Here is a 14370-nt window from a genome sequence, read left to right as displayed (position 1 = left end):
AGCCTGATCCTTTCCTCACCTGACATCCATACATACAAACGTACCCCAGGGATCACTGAATAACATAATAAAAGGAAAATACTGTGGATGCTGGAAATCTGAAATAAAATCTGGCAGCATCTGTTGAGACCTGCTGAGTATTTCCAGCACCTTCTGTTTTTAATCACTGACTAACCATTAGGAGTAGGAACCTGAGATGCTTTTTCTCTTCTCACAGCACGGGGCCAAATATGGTGCCTGCCTTGCCATTAAACCCAGTAATTTCATGGAATTTACTGTAATATGAACTCTACCCAACCCAATTAGTCTTCAAAGTGAGATTCTGCAAAGGTTTGTTCCAATAGCCCCCATCAGGTAAGCCAACAAGAACAGCAGATTCAATCTTGGTTATAGAAACATAGAAAATAGGAGCAGGAGTAGGCCATTCGGCCCTGCGAGCCTGTTCCACCATTCATTATGATCATGGCTGATCATCCAACTTAGTAACCTGTTCCTGCTTTTGCCCCATATCCTTTGATCCCTTTAGACCCAAGAGGTATATCTAACTCTTTCTTGAAAACATACAATGTTTTGGCCTCAACTGCTTTCTGTGGTAGCGAATTCCACAGACTCACCACTCTCTGGGTGAAGAAATTTCTCCTCATCTCAGTCCTGAAAGGTTTACCCTGTATCCTTGGACTATGACCCCTAGTTCTGGACTCCTCCACCATCAGAAACATCCTCCCTGCATCTACCCTGTCAAGTCCTGTTAGAATTTTATGCCACGTTCTTGGCTGGTTGCCTTCCTCCCTAGCCTGATTTTTACAAAGTATAGTTGTTCAGGAACCAGCATATTTCACACAGTGAGGTGTCAGGCCCAGCTCAGTGGATAGCACTCTTGCCTCTGGGTCAGAAGATTGGAGATTAAAGTCTCACTCCAGAGAATTGAGCACATAATCCAGGCTGACCATCCCAGTTCAGTACTGGAGATGCCATCTTTTGGATGAGACATTAAACTGACGTAAAATCCCGCGACACTAGTGGAAGAAGAGCAAGGGAGTTCTCCCTGTTGCCCTGACCAATATTTATCCCTCAAACAACGTCACTGAAAGCAGATGATTTTCTCGCTGCTGTGCACAGGTTGGCTGCTGCATTTCTTTACATTACAACAGTGACTATTTCTGTTCCTGTGTTCAAATCAGCAAAGTATCTGGAAAGAGAAGAGACAGGATTATGTGTTTTGGGTGTAACACGTCATCAGAATTTAATAAAAAGCAAAATAGTTTTCTGTTAGCTTAGATTTATGAAATTAATCATTATTGCACTTGAAATTTAAAAAAGCTGGAAACTGTGTTCTGGTCATAAACTGCATTCTGAAATATTGGCCTGTAGTTTCTTCCAGATACCAATAGGTTCCGAAGAAGGGTCACTGACCCGAAACGTTAACTCTGCTTCTCTTTCCACAGATGCTGCCAGACCTGCTGAGTGAATCCAGCATTTCTTGTTTTTGTTTCAGATTTCCAGCATCCGCAGTATTTTGCTTTTATTATACCAATAGAGTCTGTGTAGTTCCAATATTCTAAATAAAAACAGTTCCAACTAAAGGTTGTTGACTCTGTTTCTCTCTCTATAATTGCTTCCTGACCTGCTGAATATTTTCAACGTTTTATGCTTTTAACAGCTTGTATTTATCTCGGGCCTTTAACACAATTGAATGTTTTACAGGAGCATTACAAAAAACATTAGACACTGAGCCACATAAGGAGATTTCAAGGCAAAAGGTAGGTTTTAAGGAAGATAGCGAGGCAGAGGTTTTGAGAGGGAATTCCAGACTTTAGGGGAAGGACAGCATTACCCCTGAAATAATCAAGAGTGCCAAGCCTGCTATACTCTCAGCACTACATGAACTGCTATGCCTGTGCTGGGACGAGGGAGCAGTACCCCAGGACATGCGCGATGCCAACATCATCACCCTCTATAAAAACAAAGGTGACCGCGGTGACTGCAACAACTACCGTGGAATCTCCCTGCTCAGCATAGTGGGGAAAGTCTTTGCTCGAGTCGCTCTGAACAGGCTCCAGAAGCTGGCCGAGCGCGTCTACCCTGAGGCACAGTATGGCTTTCGTGCAGAGAGATCGACTATTGACATGCTGTTCTCCCTTCGTCAGATACAGGAGAAATGCCGTGAACAACAGATGCCCCTCTACATTGCTTTCATTGATCTCACCAAAGCCTTTGACCTCGTCAGCAGACGTGGTCTCTTCAGACTACTAGAAAAGATCGGATGTCCACCAAAGCTACTAAGTATCATCACCTCATTCCATGACAATATGAAAGGCACAATTCAACATGGTGGCTCCTCATCAGAGCCCTTTCCTATCCTGAGTGGTGTGAAACAGGGCTGTGTTCTCGCACCCACACTTTTTGGGATTTTCTTCTCCCTGCTGCTTTCACATGCGTTCAAATCCTCTGAAGAAGGAATTTTCCTCCACACAAGATCAGGGGGCAGGTTGTTCAACCTTGCCCGTCTAAGAGCGAAGTCCAAAGTATGGAAAGTCCTCATCAGAGAACTCCTCTTTGCTGACGATGCTGCTTTAACATCTCACACTGAAGAATGCCTGCAGAGTCTCATCAACAGGTTTGCGTCTGCCTGCAATGAATTTGGCCTAACCATCAGCCTCAAGAAAACGAACATCATGGGGCAGGATGTCAGAAATGCTCCATCCATCAATATTGGCGACCACGCTCTGGAAGTGGTTCAAGAGTTCACCTACCTAGGCTCAACTATCACCAGTAACTTGTCTCTAGATGCAGAAATCAACAAGCGCATGGGTAAGGCTTCCACTGCTATGTCCAGACTGGCCAAGAGAGTGTAGGAAAATGGCGCACTGACACGGAACACAAAAGTCCGAGTGTATCAGGCCTGTGTCCTCAGTACCTTGCTCTACGGCAGCGAGGCCTGGACAACGTATGCCAGCCAAGAGCGACGTCTCAATTCATTCCATCTTCGCTGCCTTCGGAGAATACTTGGCATCAGGTGGCAGGACTATATCTCCAACACAGAAGTCCTTGAAGCAGCCAACACCCCCAGCTTATACACACTACTGAGTCAGCGGCGCTTGAGATGGCTTGGCCATGTGAGCCGCATGGAAGATGGCAGGATCCCCAAAGACACATTGTACAGCGAGCTCGCCACTGGTATCAGACCCACCGGCCGTCCATGTCTCCGTTATAAAGACGTCTGCAAACGCGACATGAAATCGTGTGACATTGATCACAAGTCGTGGGAGTCAGTTGCCAGCATTCGCCAGAGCTGGCGGGCAGCCATAAAGACAGGGCTAAATTGTGGCGAGTCGAAGAGACTTAGTAGTTGGCAGGAAAAAAGACAGAGGCGCAAGGGGAGAGCCAACTGTGCAACAGCCCCAACAAACAAATTTCTCTGCAGCACCTGTGGAAGAGCCTGTCACTCCAGAATTGGCCTTTATAGCCACTCCAGGCGCTGCTTCACAAACCACTGACCACCTCCAGGCGCTTATCCATTGTCTCTCGAGATAAGGAGGCCCAAAAGAAAGAGTGTCGAGGCTGCTGAAAGCATAGCAATTAAATTAGGTGGAGCAATTAAAATTAGGATTGCTCAAGAATTGGAGGAGTGCGGAGATGTCAGAGGGTTACAAAGAGATTACAAAGGTAGGGAGGGGTGAGGCCATGGAAGGATTTAATTTTAAATTTATTTTTGATGTTATTTTAATGTTTAAATTTTTAATTTTAATAATGTTAAAAGCGAGGTGTTGGTTGACCAGGATCCAGTGAAGGTCAGCGAGCTTAGATGTGAATAGGGACACAGGCAGATTTCCAGCATCTGCAGTATTTTGCTTTTGAATCTCTGTTTTTATGTTGCCTAAAATGCCAAGTTGCATTCGATGAGCTGGCACAATAATTGGCATTGCTTCGCTGTCTGATTCATCCACCAGCTCCCAAATTCCTGTTCATTGGGGTAGGAAGGGGTGGTGCGCCCCCTGATGGCGGACAGCGAGTAGTGTAATCTCCGAATGCAGCGCCGCCTGATGGCGGATAGCAAGTGGTGCAATCCCCGAGTGTAGCGCCTCCTGAGGGCGGAAAGTGAATAGAGCAACACCCGAGTGCAGCGTCCCCTGATGGCGGCAAGGAAACAGTGCAACGCCAAAGTGCAGCGCCCCCTGATGGCGGACAGCGAGTAGTACAACATCCGAATGCAGCGCCTCCTGATGGCGGACAGCAAATAGTGCAATACCGAGTGTAGCGCCCCCTGATAGCGTAAAGCGAGTAGTGCAACATCCGAGTGCAGCGCCCCCTGATGGCGGACAGAGAATAGTGCGATACACGAATGCAGCGCCCCCTTATGACGAACAGTGATACGGCGGGAGAGACGCGCCCTCTGGTGGCCGAGTCAGGCTCCATTGTCAATAATTTGAACACAGACAGTGAGGGTTTGGGGGGAGCGGGGATACGGGGGGAGGATCGCTTAGCAGAGTGGGGGTGGGAGTGGGGGGAGACCTGGGGGCCCTCGCGTTTGGAGACAAGGCCAGGAAAGGGAATTCCCATTCATCTCCAGTCGAGGAATGAGTGAGTGAGGCGCTGGATTTGTGCAGGACTGGGGCTCCATAGCTCAGTGGTTAGAGCACTGGTCTTGTAAACCAGGGGTCGCGAGTTCGATCCTCGCTGGGGCCTGTCTGGATTTTTACACCCACTTGAAAAATATAATAAATAAAAGCAAAAGGAACATTTTAAATCTCTGGTAATATTATCCAGCACAGTGGCGCAGTGGTTAGCACCGCAGCCTCGCAGCTCCAGGGACCCGGGTTCGATTCCGGGTACTGCCTGTGTGGAGTTTGCAAGTTCTCCCTGTGTCTGCGTGGGTTTTCTCCGGGTGCTCCGGTTTCCTCCCACAAACCAAAAGACTTGCAGGTTGATAGGTAAATTGGCCATTGTAAATTGTCACTAGTATAGGTAGGTGGTAGGGAAATATAGGGACAGGTGGGGATGTTTGGTAGGAATATGGGATTAGTGCAGGATTAGTATAAATGGGTGGTTGATGTTCGGCACAGACTCGGTGGGCCCAAGGGCCTGTTTCAGTGCTGTATCTCTAATCTAAAAAAAGAATCACAGAATAATCCAGCGCAGAATCACAGAATAATCCAGTGCAGAATCACAGAATAATCCAGCACAGAATCACAGAATAATCCAGCGCAGAATCACAGAATAATCCAGCTCAGAATCACAGAATAATCCAGCACAGAAGAGGCCATTCACACCGAGAATCAGCCTCCTTCAAACACTAAACGTGTTCACATCCCACTGCGGCATCTTCCAAGGCCAAACCTCCCTCACCTCCTACCTCACTCAAACCTCCCTCACCTCCCACCTCACTCAAACCTACCTCACCTCCCACCTCACTCAAATCCCCTCAACCACCTCACTCAAATACCCTCACCTCCTACCTGACTCAAATCCCCCTCACCTCCCACCTCACTCAAATCTCCCTCACCTTCGACCTCACTCAAATCTCCCTCAACTACCTCACTCAAATCGCCCTCACCCAAATCCCCCTCACCTCACTCAAATCTCCCTCACCTTCCACCTCACTCAAATCTCCCTCACCTCACTCAAGTCTCCCTCACCTCCCACCTCACTCAAATCTCCCTCACCAATCTCCCTCACCTCCTACCTCAGTCAAACCTCCCTCACCTCCGACCTCACTCAAACCTCCCTCACCTCCCACCTCACTCAAACCTCCCTCACCTCCTACCTGACTCAAACCACCTTCACATACCTCACTCAAACCTCCCTCACCTCCCACCTCACTCAAATCTCCCTCACCTCCTACCTCACTCAAACCTCCCTCACCTCCTACCTGACTCAAACCACCTTCACCTACCACACTCAAACCTCTCACTTCCCACCTCACTCAAAACCCCCTCAACTCCCACCTCACTCAAATACCCTCACCTCCTACCTCACTCAAATCCCCCTCACCGACCTCACTCAAATCTCCCTCAACTCCTACCTCACTCAAATCGCCCTCACCTCACTCAAATCCCTCCCACCTCACTCAAATCTCCCTCACCTTCCACCTCACTCAAATCTCCACCTCACTCAAATCTCCCTCATCTCCCACCTCACTCAAACCTCCCTCACCTCCCACCTCACTCAAACCTCCCTCACCTCCCACCTCACTCAAACCTCCCTCACCTCCTACCGCACTCAAACCTCCCTCACCTCCCACCTCACTCAAATCTCCCTCAGCTCCTACCTCACCTCCCACCTCACTCAAACCTCTCTCACTTCCCACCTCACTCAAATCCCCCTCAACTCCCACCTCACTCAAATACCCTCACCTCCTACCTCACTCAAATCCCCCTCACCTCCCACCTCACTCAAATCTCCCTCACCTTCGACATCACTCAAATCTCCCTCAACTCCTACCTCACTCAAATCGCCCTCACCTCACTCAAATCCCCCTCACCTCACTCAAATCTCCCTCACCTTCCACCTCACTCAAATCTCCCTCACCTCACTCAAATCTCCCTCACCTCCCACCTCACTCAAATCTCCCTAACCTCCAATCTCCCTCACCTCCTACCTCAGTCAAACCTCCCTCACCTCCCACCTCACCCAAATCTCCCTCACCTCCCACCTCACTCAAACCTCCCTCACCTACCGCACTCAAACCTCCCTCACCTACCTCACTCAAACCTCCCTCACTTCCCACCTCACTCAAATCTCCCTCACCTCCAATCTCCCACACCTCCTACCTCACTCAAACCTCCCTCACCTCCCACCTCACTCAAACCTCCCTCACCTCCCACCTCACTCAAACCTCCCTCACCTCCTACCGCACTCAAACCTCCCTCACCTCCTACCTCACTCAAACCTCCCTCACCTCCCACCTCACTCAAATCTCCCTCACCTCCTACCTCACCTCCCACCACACACAAACCTCCCTCACTTCCCACCTCACACAAATCTCCCTCACCTCCTACCTCACCTCCCACCACACACAAACCTCCCACACTTCCCACCTCACTTAAATCTCCCTCACCTCCCACCTTACTCAAACCTCCCTCACCTCCTACCTCACTCAAATGTCCCTCACCACTCACCTCACTCAAATCCCCCTCACCTCCCACCTCACTAAAACCTCCCTCACCCCACCTCACTCAAATCTCCCTCACCTCCCACCTCACTCAAACCTCCCTCACCTCCTACCTCACTCAAATCTCCCTCAGCTCCTACCTCACTCAAACCTCCCTCACCTCCTACCTCACTCAAACCTCCCTCACCCACCTCACCCAAACCTCCCTCACCTCCTACCGCACTCAAACCTCCCTCACCTACCTCACTCAAACCTCCCTCACCTCCCACCTCACTCAAATCTCCCTCACCTCCTACCTCACCTCCCACCACAAACAAACTTCCCTCACTTCCCACCTCACACAAATCTCCCTCACCTCCTACCTCACCGCCCACCACACACAAACCTCCCACACTTCCCACCTCACTTAAATCTCCCTCACCTCCCACCTCACTCAAACCTCCCTCACCTCCTACCTCACTCAAATCTCCCTCACCACTCACCTCACTCAAATCCCCCTCATGCCCCACCTCACTCAAACCTCCCTCACATCCCATCTCACTCAAATCTCCCTCACCTCCCACCTCACTCAAACCTCCCTCACCTCCTACCTCACTCAAATCTCCCTTAGCTCCTACCTCACTCAAACCTCCCTCACCACTCACCTCACTCAAATCCCCCTCACCTCCCACCTCACTCAAACCTCCCTCACCGCACCTCACTCAAATGTCCCCCATCTCACTCAAATCTCCTTCACCTCCCACCTCACCTCCTACCTCACTCAAACTTCCCTCACCTGCTACCTCACTCAAATCTCCCTCACCTCCCACCTCACTCAAACCTCCCTCACCTCCTACCTCACTCAAACCACCCTCACCTCCCACCTCACTCAAACCTCCCTCACTTCCCCCTCACTCAAAGCTCCCTCACCTCCCACCTCACCTCCTACCTCACTCAAACTTCCCTCACCTCCTACCTCACTCAAATCTCCCTCACCTCCCACCTCACTCAAATATCCCTGACCTCCCATCTCACTCAAATCTTTCTCACTTGTCCCCTCCCTCAACCCCCTCCCAAACTCCCTCACTCCCTCCTCACCCCTCCGAATCACCTCACTCAAATCTCCCTTGCCCCCATCTCACACAAATCGCCCTCACTCACCCCATTCTGACCTCCCTCACCCTCACTCCCTCGCTCACGCCCTCCCAATCTCCCTCACCCTCTCCCCAAACTCTCCCTTTCACCTGACTCTGGCCTCTTGGGATCTCCCCTAACCCATCATCAAACCCTCAACCCCCATGCTCTGCAAATTCCCTAACCCAAACCCCCTTCGTCTCTCTTAAAACCTACGTGTTTGAGCAAATTTTAGGTTCTGGTAAAAGGTTACACAGACCTGAAACATTAAGTCTGTTTTTCTCTCCACACATGATGCCTGAGTGTTTCCAGCATTTTCTGTTTTTGTTTAGCGTCACTCCTTCCATGATATCCTCACGTCATAGAGTCCGAACACAAAAGTCCAAGTGTATCAAGCCTGTGTCCTCAGTACCTTGCTCTATGGCAGTGAGGCCTGGACAACGTATGTCAGCCAAGAGCGACGTCTCAATTCATTCCATCTTCGCTGCCTCCGGAGAATACTTGGCATCAAGTGGCAGGACCGTATCTCCAACACAGAAGTCCTCGAGGCGGCCAACATCCCCAGCTTATACACACTACTGAGTCAGCGGCGCTTAAGATGGCTTGGCCATGTGAGCCGCATGGGAGATGGCAGGATCCCCAAGGACACATTGTACAGCGCGTTCGTCACTGGTACCAGACCCACCGGCCGTCCATGTCTCCGCTTTAAAGACGTCTGCAAACGCGACATGAAATCCTGTGACATTGATCACAAGTCGTGGGAGTCAGTTGCCAGCGTTCGCCAGAGCTGGCGGGCAGCCATAAAGGCGGGGCTAAAGTGTGGCAAGTCGAAGAGATTTAGCAATTGGCAGGAAAAAAGACAGAGGCGCAAGGGGAGAGCCAACTGTGTAACAGCCCCGACAACCAATTTTATCTGCAGCACCTGTGGAAGAGTCTGTCACTCTAGAATTGACCTTTATAGCCACTCCAGGCGCTGCTTCACAAACCACTGACCACCTCCAGGCGCTTACCCATTGTCTCTCGAGACAAGGAGGCCAAAGAAGAAGAAGATAGAGGCCTAGAATGGTCATAGCAGAGAAAGGAGGTCATTCAGCCCATCATGACCATGACAGCGCTCTGCAAGAGCAGGTGATGACAGCTGATCTCACTCCCCTTCCCTTCCCCATAGCCCCGCAAATTTTATTCTCTTCTGGTGCTTATCCAATTTCCTTTTGAAAGTCACAATTGTATCTGCCTCACACAACCTTTCAGGCCTGGGCATTGAGAAGAGCCAAAGGGTTGACGTCTGGGCCCAGACTGTTATCGTCTTTACTTATTCATAGGATGTGGGCGTCACGAGCAAGGCCAGCATTTATTGCCCATCCATAATTGCCCTTGAGAAGGTGGTGGTGAGCTGCCTTCTTGAACCGCTGCAGTCCATTTGGTGTAGGTACACTCACAGTGCTGTTAGGAAGGGAGTTCCAGGATTTTGACCCAGCGACAGTGAAGGAACAGTGATATAGTTCCAAGTCAGGATTATTGATGGTTTAGTGTAAGATTTTCTCCCTGAAGGAAGGGTTTTGGGCCAGGAATTTGTTGTGGAGCTTGGTTAAGGAGGGATTCTGACACATGTTGGCTGGTTTACAATGGTTTTATTTTCGTACTAAAAAGAATCTGAAAAAGGATTTTTCAGTGGACATTGTCACCTGCAAATAGCTGAAATTTTTGGATATTGACCTTGTAAACAAGAACAGGAAAGCAGGTAATTTCAAGGAAACCAGCAAGGGGTTTTGACCTTCACAGAGTAGCACTCTGAATGACAGGGGAGAATCTATGTCATGTGATCATCTCAAAAAGGTTTTGCTTTCACTTCGGACCTCTAAAAAAACAGTGAGTTGGACAAAGATCTGGCATTTTGAAATTTGGCTTTGACCTGCCTGGAGCAGAGAGGAAGACCCACAAAAAAGTGTTATCTCTCTCTGTGAAGGAACCTGTATCTCTTGAAAAGAAACCCTTGTATGTCAAAGAGAACAGATTTCTATTGCCTCCTGCATCAAGAGTGGTTCCTGTTGCCTCCTGTGTTTTAAGAAATCCCGAAATCTGAAAAAGACTTCTACTGCTAGGCTGCTGTTTTAAGACCCAAGCAGACTTGTTGATACACCCTGCTGAAAGACCTCTGTGAAGCCTACTGCAGTTGAATTGCTTTGAACACCTACCCATCACAGACTGTTCATCAATCTCGCCTGGAGAGACTTTGAGTGGCATTCGACTATTCGACTCTGGGATTAGTGCGGAATCTAGGATTAATTAATGACCTCAAAGTTAAGGGGAAGGTTCCTTTCGATTGAAAAATAACGAATGTTAGTTGAAACGGGAGGGAGACAGAAAGCAGGAAACTACAGGCCAGTTAGCTTAACATCTGTCTTAGGGAAAATGTTAGAAGCTATTGATAAAGATGTTATAGCAGGGAATTTAGAAAATTTCAAGTTAATCAGGCAGAGTCAACATGGCTTTGTGAAAGGGAAATCATGTTTATCCAATTTATTGGAGAACTTTGAGGGAGTTACATGTGCTGTGGATAAAAGGGAACCGGTGGATGTATTGTACTTAGATTTCCAGAAGGCATTTGATAAGGTGCCACATCAAAGGCTATTTCAGAAAATAAAAGCTCATGGTGTAGGGGGTAACATCTTGGCATGGATAGAATATTGGTTAGCTGACAGGAAACAGAGAGTAGGCATAATGGGTAATTTCCGGTTTGCAAGATGTAATGAGTGGTGTGCCACAGGGATCAGTGCTGGGGACTCAACGTCTCACCATTTTAATAAATGACTTGGATGAAGGGACCAAAGGTATGGTTGCTAAATTTGCTGATGATACAAAGATAAGTAACTTGTGAAGTGGACATAAGGCGGGGTGGGGGGGAGGAGGTGCTACAAAGGGATATAGATAGGTTAAGTGAGTGGGCAAAGATCTGGCAAATGGAGTATAATGTGGGAAAATGTGAAATTGTCCACTTTGGCAGGAAGAATAAAAAAGCAGCATATTATCTAAATGGTGAGAGATTGCAGAGCTCGGAGATGAAGAGGGATCTGGGTGTCCTAGTGCATGAATCGCAAAAGGTTAGTCTGCAGATACAGCAAATAATTAGGAAAGCTAAAAGAATGTTATTGTTTATCGCGAGGGGAATTGAGTACAAAAGTAGGGAGGTTATGCTTCAGCTACACAGGGCATTGGTGAGACCACATCTGGAGTACTGTGTACAGTACTGGTCTCCTTATTTAAGGAAGGATGTAAATGCGTTCATTCATTCAGAGATACAGCACTGCAAGAGGCCCTTCGGCCCACTGAGTCTGTGTGAACCAACAACCATTTATACTAATCCTACATTAACCCCATATTCTCTAACACAACCCCACCATTCTCCTACCACCTACCTACACTAGGGGCAATGTACAATGGCCAATTTAGCTATCAACCTGCAAGTCTTTGGCTGTGGGAGAAAACCAGAGCACCCGGCGGAAATCGACACGGTCACAGGGAGAACTTGCAAACTCCACACAGGTAGTACCCGGGTCACTGGAGCTGTGAGGCTGTGGTGCTAACCACTGCGCCACTGTGCCGCCCCAAGGAGGTGTTGGAGGCAGTAAAGAGAAGGTTTACTAGACTAATACCTGGAATGGGCAGTTAGTCTTATGAGGAAAGATTGGACAGGCTAGGCTTGTATCTGCTGGAATTTAGAAGAGTAAGAGGCGACTTGATTGAAACATATAAGATCCTGAGGGATCTTGACAGGGTGGATGTGGAAAGGATGTTTCCCCTTGTGGGAGAATCTCAAACTATTTAAAAATACGGGGTCACCCATTTAAGACAAATGAGAAATTTTCTCTCTCAGAGGTTCGTGAGTCTTTGGAATTCTCTTCCTCAAAAGGCGGTGAAAGCAGAGTCTTTGAATATTTTTAAGGCAGAGGTAGATAGATTCTTGATAAGCAATGGGGTGGAAGGTTATTGGGGGTAGGTGAAAATGTGGAGTAATCAGTTCAGCCATGAACTTATTGAATGGTGGAGTAGGCTCGAGGGGCTGAATGGCCTACTCCTGCTCTTAATTCGTATGTACCTCACCAAATTGAAGAATTTTTGACCAGAACGTGACAAACTGAATTATTTTATTATTCCTTCTATTCCTATGAAACAACTGTAAACCCAAAAATCCTTTTCCCCCAAGTTAACCGTTGTTTTTTTAATGTATGTGTGTATGTATGAGGGCTAGGGAAATAAGGAGTGTTTCGTATATAGATTTATCTCACTTTTGCTTAAAACTTAGTTTATTAATAAATAGTTAATTTTTGTTGTTGGTTAAAGAAACCTGGTTGATGTGTTTCATTCAGGGAGTGTGGAATTGTCAGTTCTTCAGTAGGTGGAACGATTTATTCAAATGCTGTGACCTGTGGAGAAGTGGGATTAAATAAACAGCGCACTCCTCCTGCCTCGGTTGTAACAGTGACCCTTCAAATTATGAAAGGGGCTGTGGATGGCTCTTACACCTCACCCCCTCACATTACGGGGAAAACGTCCAAAGAGTTCCTGGACTCTCCTGCCACTGTCTGGATTCTAAAGGGATGGGATAATGTCAACCATGTTTCACCTTGTCCAGAACAGCAGGAAAATTATTCTGCATTATTTCAGACAGTAAATGGTCTATCAATGGAACAGGCTCCCTTGGAAGATGGTGGAACCTGACAGTACAGATTCATTCACATGTCTTTCAGAAAATAACGTTTTAGGATCCAGTATGTGAGTAATTTGAGACATGATTGGGCTGGATTTTATGCCGGGTGCACGGGAGGTGGCCGCCGATGTAAAATTCAGTGGCGAACATGCTTCCACTCAGCCCAGGGATCCGACCTGCATTCTACACATCCCCGGGCTTTAATTGGTCCGAGGCGGGATTTCCACCCGCTTGAGGGAGGAAGTCCCGCCTTATTGAGCTGCCAGTCAATCTTAGCCCCAGCAGCGCCACCGGGAGCAGTAGCCACTGCTGGGACTGCAGCCCAGCTGATGACATGGATCCAGGAGTGCAGGTATGTTTGGTTTGGCTCGCCGGGGAAATTTTGCGTGCCCTGGCGAGGTAAGGGTGGTCGTTTGGGGGGAAGGGGGCATCTCGGGTCATGGGGGTGATTGGGGAAGTGGAGGCGGCCCTCAATTGGGCACCCTGTGCCCGTTTGTCAGGGCCCAACACCCGGGGCGCTGAGTGAGGGTGTGGGGCCGGGTTTGGGGGGCGTTGGGATACAGGGGTAGCTTTGCAGAGGCGGTGGGGAGGGGGCGAGGCCTGGGGGCCCTCGTGTTGGAGACAAGGCCGGGAAGGTGAATTCCCATTCATCTCCAGTCGAGGAATGAGTGAGTGAGGCGGAAAATTTTCGGCAGCACTGGGGCTCCATAGCTCAGTGGTTAGAGCACTGGTCTTGTAAACCAGGGGTCGCGAGTTCGATCCTCGCTGGGGCCTGTCTGGATTTTTACACCCACTTGAAAAATATAATAAATAAAAGCAAAAGGAACATTTTAAATCTCTGGTAATATTATCCAGCACAGAATCACAGAATAATCCAGCGCAGAATCACAGAATAATCCAGTGCAGAATCACAGAATAATCCAGTGCAGAATCACAGAATAATCTAGTGCAGAATCACAGAATAATCCAGTGCAGAATCACAGAATAATCCAGTGCAGAATCACAGAATAATCCAGTGCAGAATCACAGAATAATCCAGCGCAGAATCACAGAATAATCTAGTGCAGAATCACAGAATAATCCAGTGCAGAATCACAGAATAATCCAGCGCAGAATCACAGAATAATCCAGTGCAGAATCACAGAATAATCCAGCACAGAATCACAGAATAATCCAGCGCAGAATCACAGAATAATCCAGTGCAGAATCACAGAATAATCCAGTGCAGAATCACAGAATAATCCAGTGCAGAAGAGGCCATTCACACCGAGAATCAGCCTCCTTCAAACACTAAACGTGTTCACATCCCACTGCGGCATCTTCCAAGGCCAAACCTCCCTCACCTCCAACCTCCCTCACCTCCTACCTCACTTAAAGCTCCCTCACCTCCAACCTCCCTCACCTCCAACCTCACTCAAACCTCTCCCAACACTCAAAT

The 14370-nt window shown here is 48.4% G+C and overlaps 2 non-coding genes across 2 annotated transcripts; both read left to right on the top strand.

Moving 5' to 3' along the window:
- The first annotated feature begins 4613 nt into the window (after positions 1-4613).
- trnat-ugu (transfer RNA threonine (anticodon UGU)) lies at positions 4614-4686 on the top strand. The gene has a single exon. It is a non-coding gene; the product is annotated as a tRNA-Thr (tRNA).
- An 8947-nt stretch (positions 4687-13633) lies between these two features.
- Positions 13634-13706, top strand: trnat-ugu (transfer RNA threonine (anticodon UGU)). The gene has a single exon. It is a non-coding gene; the product is annotated as a tRNA-Thr (tRNA).
- The last annotated feature ends 664 nt before the right edge of the window (positions 13707-14370 follow it).

This window comes from Heterodontus francisci, chromosome 9 (genome assembly GCF_036365525.1).
Source record: "Heterodontus francisci isolate sHetFra1 chromosome 9, sHetFra1.hap1, whole genome shotgun sequence".
In the NCBI taxonomy this organism is placed as follows: Eukaryota; Metazoa; Chordata; class Chondrichthyes; order Heterodontiformes; family Heterodontidae; genus Heterodontus; species Heterodontus francisci.
This window is presented reverse-complemented; position numbering and strand designations above follow the sequence as displayed.